Source organism: Micropterus salmoides, unplaced genomic scaffold, assembly GCF_014851395.1.
Source record: "Micropterus salmoides isolate LMB-PRFRI ecotype aquatic unplaced genomic scaffold, ASM1485139v1 Ms_hic_scaffold_3742, whole genome shotgun sequence".
In the NCBI taxonomy this organism is placed as follows: Eukaryota; Metazoa; Chordata; class Actinopteri; order Centrarchiformes; family Centrarchidae; genus Micropterus; species Micropterus salmoides.
In genome coordinates this window covers 1-10354 of record NW_024043087.1, presented here as the reverse complement: position 1 = coordinate 10354, position 10354 = coordinate 1, and the positions used below count along the sequence as shown (strand labels likewise).

At 39.9% G+C, this 10354-nt stretch overlaps 1 pseudogene; it reads right to left on the bottom strand.

Annotated features, from left to right (window-relative positions):
• Positions 1 to 459: 459 nt before the first annotated feature.
• Positions 460 to 10293, bottom strand: LOC119884873 (annotated as a pseudogene).
• Between the last annotated feature and the right edge of the window lie 61 nt (positions 10294 to 10354).

Below are 10354 nucleotides of genomic sequence, written 5' to 3'. Positions count from 1 at the left end.
TTCAAAGTGCGGTTCTGCTACTTTTACTGAAGCACAGGATCTGAGTGATCCCTCCACCACTGGATAAATGTTGTGAACTAAAACGTATAGTGTCAATTTGCTTCTGAAACATATAAAGTAGCACATAATAGAAGAACTCATGTACAAATAAAGTAAGTAAAATAAAGTAAGAGCAGTACTTAATTTTTAACTTATTTTTGATTTATCTAAAATATTACCAGTCACTTTACATGTTTTTTATGTATTTTACATTAAATAAACATTTGGTGAGCTTACAGCCTGTACTTAGTGACTTTCAACCACTGAAGGTGCTACAAAGGTCAGTTAGTTTGGTTCCTGTAGGCTAAAACCCACCTAATGAATGGTTCCTGTTAAATCCAAACATCAATAATTCACCAATCTTAGCGAATCATTAATTCAGGTCATTTGAGGCAATGAATCTAAATCAACAGGGCCGGCTGTGAATGAGAGAACTCAATGCTTGAGTCATTTATTTCTGTTCAGTCAGTGACATCAGCGCAGATGGGCCTGATGTAAACATTTGGCACTTGAACCCAAAGGAACAAGCTGTGCTGTGATCTCACACTCGTCCTACTCGCATGAAGAGTTTTGTTCCGAATTAAGATATCCGCCATTTGACAAAAAGTGACGGTTTAGAGAAAGAAAGAAAGAGAAAAAAGTATGTTTTAAATCATTAATGGCAGACGATTGGGACAAATTACAAGATTTGTCAAAGAATTGTGGTTAATGACTTCTGATGACGGTTGAAGAAAAACAATATTTGCTTCAAATAATATAGTTTTTCTTTAAAAAGGGATGTAGAATGAATTGGAAAAGAACTCTTCACATGTAACATAGCAAGATTTGCAAACAACAGTACCATTGAAAAGACACTAAATAATAATATACACATAAATAGTCTGTTAATTAAATAAATAGAAAAGACAATAGAAGCTTTTAGGTAGTACATTATAAGCACTAATTATATCTACTGCATGATTAGAGCAGCTACTGCATACATTCATATAGGGATCATGATGAGTTAACCCTGCGGTTATACTGTACACGGTCATTTACATAATACAGCTACATGAATCAAAAACAACATTTAGTAACAAAACTCAGATAGAGCATCAGTTTTACAGTAAGCTGACATACATGAACACACACCATTATTAAAATGTAAATGTTTTGTAGTAATAAGAGCTCTCAAGTTGTATCCATAATTACAGTAAACAGTTTATATTGTTATAACATAACAAGAGTTCAAAGGAGGAGTTGTCCTGTGGCTTCGGAACATTTTCAGGCCCATTTACTTGTTGTTGCACACCTTATTGTGTTATAGATTTAATTTAAACTGGGTTTATTGTGTATATTAATTATATAGCCCACAACGAGAGAGACAAAAACTCATTTTCAGAGACTGTAGTTTTTGTAGTGTGATACTTTACAAAGCTGCTGCGTGAGTCCGTTTTTAAACAGCCAGCGTGCTTGTGGTTGTGTAATACTTGACATAAAAAACACACGCGAGATAATAAGATGTGGAATCAACTCATTTCGGCTTCATACTTAACATGGTCAATCACAGTTTCTTGCCGTAATGGTTAAACTGTGAGCCCATTCACTGATGATTTCGTACATTCCTGTCTGAAATAAAATGAATAGATGGCAAGATAACAAGAGAGAGTGATGAGGAGAAACTCTAATCTCATTAAATAAAACTTGTTATCTTCACTTCTCACTCGGAGATCTTGCTTCTTTTTCTCACCTCCAACTTTCCAACACACATATGCACACACACACGCACAGAGCACATGAATGCTAAGATGCATCCAGTACATGAGCATTGACAGCGTACAGCACTTACCTTAGAGTTTACACACACACAAAATGCAGATGAGTTTAGTCACGACTCAGTAACACTGTAAAAGTCAGGCACATTCTCCAACACTTTAATAACATTCCTGCTTCCAACCACAACAACTCACCACACACACACAAACAACACATCCTTACTCACACACTGCCACAGCTGGGTTTTAGTTTGTATTAACTATGAACAGAATATAACTGTATTGAAGATGAGTAAAGGTGTAGTTTACATTGCTGATTTCAATTTTCAGTAGATAGACACCTTTAAGGTTTAAGAGCACCAGTTTAACAAGTGATTCAATGGACTGCACGAGGGAAGAAAAAACAATTCCTGAACACACACACAAAGTCCAAAAATAACCTACGCTACCCTCCGATTATCATTTCCTCCTCTAACACCTGCGCTTCCATCAGCACCTTCACTCCCCTCCCTCCAGCACTCCTTTCAGTGGCTCGCTGCCTTGTTTGGCCTCCTCTGCCTCCTTCAAAGCGCTGATGACTTGTAACCATGGCGGTGGCAGCTCAGTCACGAAGCTTTCCGTGCCACTGTGCACATCTCGCTCCTGGTGCTGCTGCTCTGTGTAGTACATCTCCAGTGCTGCCGGGGTGCAGTGCTTCTGCTGTTACAACAGGAAGACAAAAATACATTAGTTTGTTTCAATTTAGGTGACAAACTGCTACGACATTAACAACAAAGAAGAGAGGCCATCTACGTGGTTCACAGCAGACATGTTCTTTAAACGTATTTATGAACTTTATTATTGATTATGATTAACAAATTTGTCTGGGACACAGTATGGAAGTACAAGCCATCGAGCAGAATGCATTCAGTTATTTCTTTAATTATAATATATTTATATTAATTTGGACCTTCCATCAAATATTTTGACATAGCTTAATTGAAGCTCTAGAGAAGAGAGAGGTATGTTAATGATGCATATTAATAGCTTTCATAGAGTTATCTGCATACAGTAATGCTATATTGTATTCTGGTAAACACTTAACAGAGTCTTGGAGTATAAATGTCAAAGTGATTTAAAATTATTCCATAAATTAGATTCTTCTTCTGTACATTTCACCTTGATATTATTTGCTGCTGTGTGGCTTTCTGGTGTCACTTTTTCATGATAGGGACTTACTGAAATGTAATGTAACAAGTAGAGATTGTCGCAGGTTCGGCTTGTTTTAGCGCACTCTGGGAAGAAGTTCCTAAAAATAAATTTTAGCCCCGCTCATATACAGATATTACGTTCAAGTACTTCAGGTGGTGCTAGTCACAACAAGGACTTTTACAACAAATACAAAATAATAACCACAATGTACTACTGTGTTAGCAACAACAGCAACTGTTACTTTAACTGACAAACTCACTGGAATTATTAATATGTTGGAAGCTGATGTTCAAGCTCAGAAAAAGGGAAGTAGAATCAGTTACAACAAATAAATTAGACAAAATAGTCCACCTACTAGTTTTTTTCTGTTCAACAATACCTCACAGCATTCATCAGTGGCTGGAATTGGCTCATTGTCATATACCATTTTCAAAGGCCAAGAATGAACTTCCGGGCTCAAATGTAAAAAGTTGTATCAGAGGATAATGCAAGGGTTGGAAAGCTTTGGGATGCATCACAGTGAAAGACAATTTTGTACAAGATTGAACAAGATTGTAGAAAATCAAGGACCACAAACCACAGCAAAGTATAAACAACAAGGCAATCTGATGCAATGGACGCAGTTTCGGCCCACTGACTGGCTTGTATTTCCAGAAGCATTCCTGTTTTTTCAGTGCAATTCAAATGCAAAGAAGAACTCTTGAAGGTTAATGTTATAGAACGTTTCAGGTCACAGACATTTAAGTTCCTCCAAAAGTGTCTTTTGTTTATCCTAGTGCGCAGACATAGTTAAAGATTTACAGTACTAATACACCACAGCTACCATTCTCAGCTGTGACCAGAGAAGTCCATTTAGGAGCCCACATTTACTTGCTTTTGAGGAGAGTGACGCTGTGGGAGAATTAAATCAAACAAATGTCCATCCTGTTAATGTTAAGTTTTAGAAAGAGCACACTAAGTTGTGTTGACCTCGCGGGTGTTTCCCTTCGGAGGATCCACTACCTGACCTTCCCTCACAGTCAAACCTCTCAAAAGCACAGCAGTGACTACGCCTCCCTCCATTCTTACTCCTCTTTTAATGTCTCCAACAACGTGTTAGCAGGAAAAAATGCTGAACGCAACTGTAACCAGCAAAAACTTCAAAAGCCTTGCCGGAAGCCATCCCCTTCCCACCTCCCCCCTTCCCTTCCTTGCTTCCCCCCTCACTGTTAAGCCTTTAATCACAGTTTAGTCACGCTCAGCCCTAATTAAAGACCCCTTCGATACACAGGCGGGCATCCCAGTCTCTGCCTGACCAGAAAGCTCTATCGCTCCCTCACCCTCCTTTTCCCACTCTCTCTGACTCTCCCACTCTCTCATGTTCTTCTGCGAAACAGGCTCTTTAACTAACAGGCGTGACAGCGCCGGCTTGCTACACGATGCCTCCAAGGTGTCGTCAGGAGATAATGAGTTTGGGTTTCCAGCTCAAGTTTTCAGAGAATCCTCCTGAAGTGACTGATGTGAGGGTGTGCCGGGAAACAAATCACCAGTTGCATTGTAGGATGTGTAAGTACATTTCAGGTGGGTGTCACTGGACTACTTTGGTCGGAAGAATGCAATAAGAAGTCTGTGATATCCAGACTAAACTCTAACATTCTGCTTCTGTTGTTCTGTGCTGCACTGCAGGAAAGTGATGGCTAAGATATTTAGATGTCTTTCTTTCTTTCTTTCTTTCTTTCTTTCTTTCTTTCTTTCTTTCTTTCTTTCTTTCTTTCTTTCTTTCTGTGTGTGTGTGTGTGTGTGTGTGTGTGTGTGTGTGTGTGTGTGTGTGTGTGTGTGTGTGTGTGTATGTGTGTGTGTGTGTGTGTGGGGACATGTGCACGAGAGACGACGTGTGTTAATGCACACTTTTAGTTTTTTGCACGGACAGTGAACATGAAATAAAAAGACTGCTAAATGACATAATGGCTTAACATATGCTAAGCAGCGTTTCTTTTGCATGGACTGTGTAGGTGAGCTATGTGTGCACATGTGTATACGCTGCTTACCTTCAGGATGAAACCCTCTGGGCAGGTAAGTTGGTCATACCACATGGCTTTGTACATAAGCAGAAGGAGCAGGCTGGTCAGGAAGGCCAAACTGATGAGGATCAGACCTGTGATCTGAGCATCAACACACACACACAAACAAGTGTTATCAGTACTTTAAGGACAAGGGTGGAAATTTCATTTAAAAAAAGGCTAAAGTATTTCTTAAAACAGCAGGCCACTGCCTGAGTGTTACTCAAACAGGACGATGTACAGTGCGTGGGATTTATGCAAGATAAACTACAGTTATCATGGTAATGCAGGAACATATCATCGAGTGCACTGGTTTGGCTCATTGTTGTGTTCAACTGAAATTGTGTCTGCTACAGCACATATCTGCTCTGTAAATCACTTGCGTCCTGCGTTCTCCTTAGAAAACAAATCTGAAACCAAAAGTGAAAATTTTTAATATTTTATATTTTGCGGTTTCTTGATTGTGAGGAAAACTATTCCGGGGTGAGAACTTATTTTGATACAGCCTATCAAATCTTGCACAAAGCACCACCATCAGCATATGGTGACAGTGAGCCAGACAGCAGCCTGCTACACAACACGACAAGAACCACAGACTCTGGACAACAACCACGTTAGCATTCTGCTAAAGTCTCATTCTTATCTAACTTGCAAACATGAACACTCATCTTGTCCTGCACCTTAACTTGCACAAGCAACCACTAACAATATGCTATCTGCCCATGAGCTGTAGGCTACAGCGGTAATTTTGTTTACTTTGTCTCTTGTTCACTACAGTCTAACTGTTTTATACAGTCTATGGGTCTAACGCTGACACTCTGGCAGCCTGCCTGCTGCTGTCAATCAAACACGCCCCTCTAATCCACTGAGACAAAAAGAAACTTTCTGATATTTCCCCAAATACCATTTTTCTTCCTTTAAATAATCCAAAGTTATTAACAATACATTTAAAATATGCTGTGATAATTTCAGTTATTTATTTTTTGTGTGTGATTATTTTAGACTACAACAAGGGATAACTAAATGTGATTTTAGTTGGAATTTCATAGTTTTTGGACAACAATGGACCTCTGCAGCACAGAGGAATAAACTGTATTAGACTTTGGATATACAGTCCATACTGGCAAGTGTGATCAATCCATTGTTGGTTTTGGTCTTTTCACAAGATTTATTGACAATAAGAAAACGATACTATATCTCCAGACTTATCTTTTAATCAAAACTTGAGCAGATTCCAGACATCAGGTTGTTGCTGTACCTTGGCTTTATCTGACACATCCCTGTAGAAGTTGATATTCAGCTTCTTGATATTGGGCCCAAACAGCTTGTTCTTCTTCGTCTGCTGCAGCTGATATTGTGTTGACGTCTTCACAATGACCTGCAGCAGAAATAATGCACCGCCACTGTGACTCTTCGGGAAAAAACAGAAAACTCCTAATTAGCTGTTATTTGTTTTACATTATGGTTGATGGATGATGTTGTCCCCAGTTTTCAGCACAGATTCAGTGATGCTGTATGCACTGAAAATACTATTTTGCACGTCTAAGAATACACATGCATCATTTGCAAAAGCCGCCAGTTTTAATCGAGGCCTTAAAACACATTTGGGAGTTACAGAGTGCTTTTTATGTTTGAGCAACATCTAATCAGCTTGTGGAACATCCTGTGCTGCTGCTCATCCAACCAAAATATGACTTTGTGGGCTTTCTTCCTGCATTATGCATTCAAAAAAGTGCTTTCAGTGCGTGGGCTGAAGCCAAGGGTTTAACCTGGGACAGTAGGTAAGGGAAGGTAAATACAGCAGTCTCAATGTAGGGGCTTATTCTTGCAAGGTAAGTGTATTAATGGTATTTTTCCAGGCATGTTTTGCAGTGAGTCGTAATCTGCTGGCTATTTCTGTAATGCTATAATGCATGGTTTGTTGTGTTCTGTGTGCAGAAGAAAAACTCACAAACACAGACCTAATAGACCGTACTTACCTTGTCTGCGAATGGCTGCTGGAGCTGGTTGACCTCCAGGGGTGTGATCAGGGGGATGTTATCAAAGCCGTCGTCCGCAGACGGCTGCTTCTCTAGCTTATCAGACAGATTGCTGCCCAGCTTCACCATGGCTGTTCGGCTGCCTGAAAATGCCTGGACAGATCTGGAGAGCAGAGAGAGACAGCTCCGGTCAGAGTGACTCAGACTGTGTGCTTTGTAACTAAATGTGACAGGGCTGCTCAAATTGAAGTTCCTGCCAGGACACGAAAGAAAGTGGAAAAGATGACGAAAGTGATGAAAAAGGAAAAACAGGACAGGGTAAGAGTTATAAAGTCTACAAGAAAAGAAGAACAAAATGAAGAAATATTTCTGATACTGCAAAAAATAAGTTGAGATGCAACGTCTGTTGGTCCACCACTGAAATATCTTAACAACTGTTCTTCTAGCAACACCATGAGGTTAACATTTCTCTTGTTTTAATGTCGTAACAACTAGGTCACTATATCATGTCATAATTGTTATTTGCCTAACACTGGTTTATGACCAACTACCTGCAAAACTAATGACATTCCCATCAGTCTCAGCAGTCTTAGATGTGTTTAGTGTTAATTAACAAATGTTAGCATGCTAATACACTAAACTAAGATGATGAACATGGTAAAAATTATACTTACTGAACATCCGCATGTTAGCGTTGTCATTGTGAGCATGTTAGCATGCCAAAGTTAGCATTTAGTTCAAGCACTGCTGTGCTTAAGCAGGCTACAGCCTCACAGAGCTGCAAGTATGGCTGTAGGCTCTTAGTCTTGTTAGCGTGTTAAATCAAATAAAACACTATAAATACATAAAAGGACAACATAAATTGTCAGTGTATCCATATCCTTATAAAAACTGAAGTGGAACAATTGTACTGTTTAACAGAAGGTTATGTGCCAGATAATTTCTTGGCTGGGAGCAGTGACTTCCTAAAGCCTCTGCTGGTGGCCTGGCAACTGCTCGGAGGAAAGACATAGTCCAGCACATCCAGTAAAAACCACAACATGTGGTTTTTACACTTATGATTATTGTATGGTATGATTAAACAAATATAACGTGTTATCTAGTGAGCTTAAAGTAGGACAATATTGTTTTGATAGAGCTATAGGCTAGCTGTTTCCTCCTGCTTTCAGTCTTTATGCTAAGCTAAGTTAACCAGCTGCTCGCAGCTTCATACTGTACCTACAGATATGAGAATTATATCAATCTTCATCTCACTCTCAGAAAGAAAGCAAATAAGTATATTACCAAAATGTCAAACTGATTCATTTAATGAGGTTATGGTAGACTAAATGGAATTATTATGTGGCTTAAAGTGTGGGCATATTTAAATGACGTCAGATCTGCATTTGCAACTATCCTCACAGAGAAGCCTGCCTTCCTCCTGTTTACTCAGTCCAACCATCTAGAGTAAACATGTTTCATAACCACTGCGTGTGATTAATCTCGTACATCTCAGCTCCATCTCTCCCTCCAAACTCTTATCTTTAATGTTTACAATCAATGTGTGAATCTAACGCGGCGCTGAACACCTCTCTGCTCTGAAAATGATTCTATTTTCTCTCCTTGATCAAATGATCATCTAAATGTGGAGGGAAAAGGTGGGAAGCCACTTGTCTCGTTCACACAGTGCAACACAACTCCTTCCTCAGCCAAGGACCCCACAAGCCCCACTGATGCCAGTGACTCACAATGATGATACACACAGCAGGAGGCAAAGAGCTACAGTTTGTATGCTGCAGGACAAATCCCTGATGCACAGTAAATGCGTTTTTGATAAATAAATACAGGCTCAATAACTAAGGCTGCCGACACATCCATTGTGAATACATGATCTGTAAGAAGTAGCCTATACACTGTCATTAATAATATGATGATTTTTATATATTAAAACCAAAAACCAAATTCAGTCTGGATAATGGAATTAGATTTCCAGCAGACCAACCCAACAAATCAAGGGTACCAGTGAAGACATGTCTTCTGATGCAGAATCTTTTCCTATTATTCTCATTTCAAGCAGCTAAAGAGCAGCTTTTGTCAAGTGAAAAAAACAGGACCTTGAATTTGTATATTACTCAAGACTACTGTACGTAGTCCTTGGGGTCCCTGGTGAGTGGGTGGCTATGTGGTCATCTGTGCTCACCACCATTTTCCCTCCCCACAGTTGGAGTGAAGTGTGGGTACTATGAATCATCCTGGATCTGTGATTCACAAATGAGCTGTGGTGTTGCTGTCAAACACTCTGTGTTCCCACACTCTAACAGGAAGCCATCCAGCAAAATGACATCTTTTAAATGCACATTTTATCCACTGTAAAATAATGTTAATATCAGACTTATGGCATGATTATAATTCATCATCACAATTGGACATTTATCTGCCTACAGGACAGGGAGGATTCAGCTTTCTAAAGGTGAAGACGTGCTGTGTTATGAATAGGTATGAGTGGGCTGTTTATGCTTGTGCCGCTCTCAAGTTCTTCAGGGTTCACTGGTCATGCATATCCGAACTTGCTGCATTGAAGACTGCTGCGACAAGATATACTGACTGTGTAACCAGGACTCAGAGAACAGAGATATGACAGCCGCACATGAAGTAGGCTAGATAGAAGGATGATAAAAACAATTATAATCTAATGATAGATCTGCATTAAGTATTAAGAAGAGCGTGTTTGCATACTAAATCTCACACTGCATGTTCTACATGATCAGACTTGTTTTAATGAGTTGCTGATTTATTTAATGTAGCCTAAAGCCATAAGGACAATCAGTAGATGCGTATTTAATTGTAGCCTTTCGTGTAATGTGGCGCAAAATTACAACGCAATTCAGCCTGTCATACACTCCCATATAACACCCGTATATATATGCGATGTGTGTCGATTAATTCCCTAAAGCACATTAATGAGTTAATGAATTACCTGCACTAGAATCACTTCACCTCATGTGAAGAAATAGCGAGATGTTCCGCAGCGGCACAGCCTCGCTTCAACCGCAAACACATCATACGTAGATACATACGTAGAACAGCTGAACCCTCAGAAACGTGAATGTGGAGAAGAGAAGATAAACTTACTGTGGGTTTCTGTGCTCCTCTGCCGCCTGTGGATGGGATCGGACCCCGCTGATGCTGTCGGGGACTTGGTGTGAACGCCGGTTTCCGTGGTGATGTGTGATTCACGGCAGCACTGCGCATGTAATTCAGCCTGGAGTTGCTCAGTCCACCGGACGAAACTGGCAGCGCGGCGTGAATGCGCATCCCGCGCGGCTCGCGGGGATTGTGGTGACTGATCAGGAAATTGCGTTTCGTCATATCT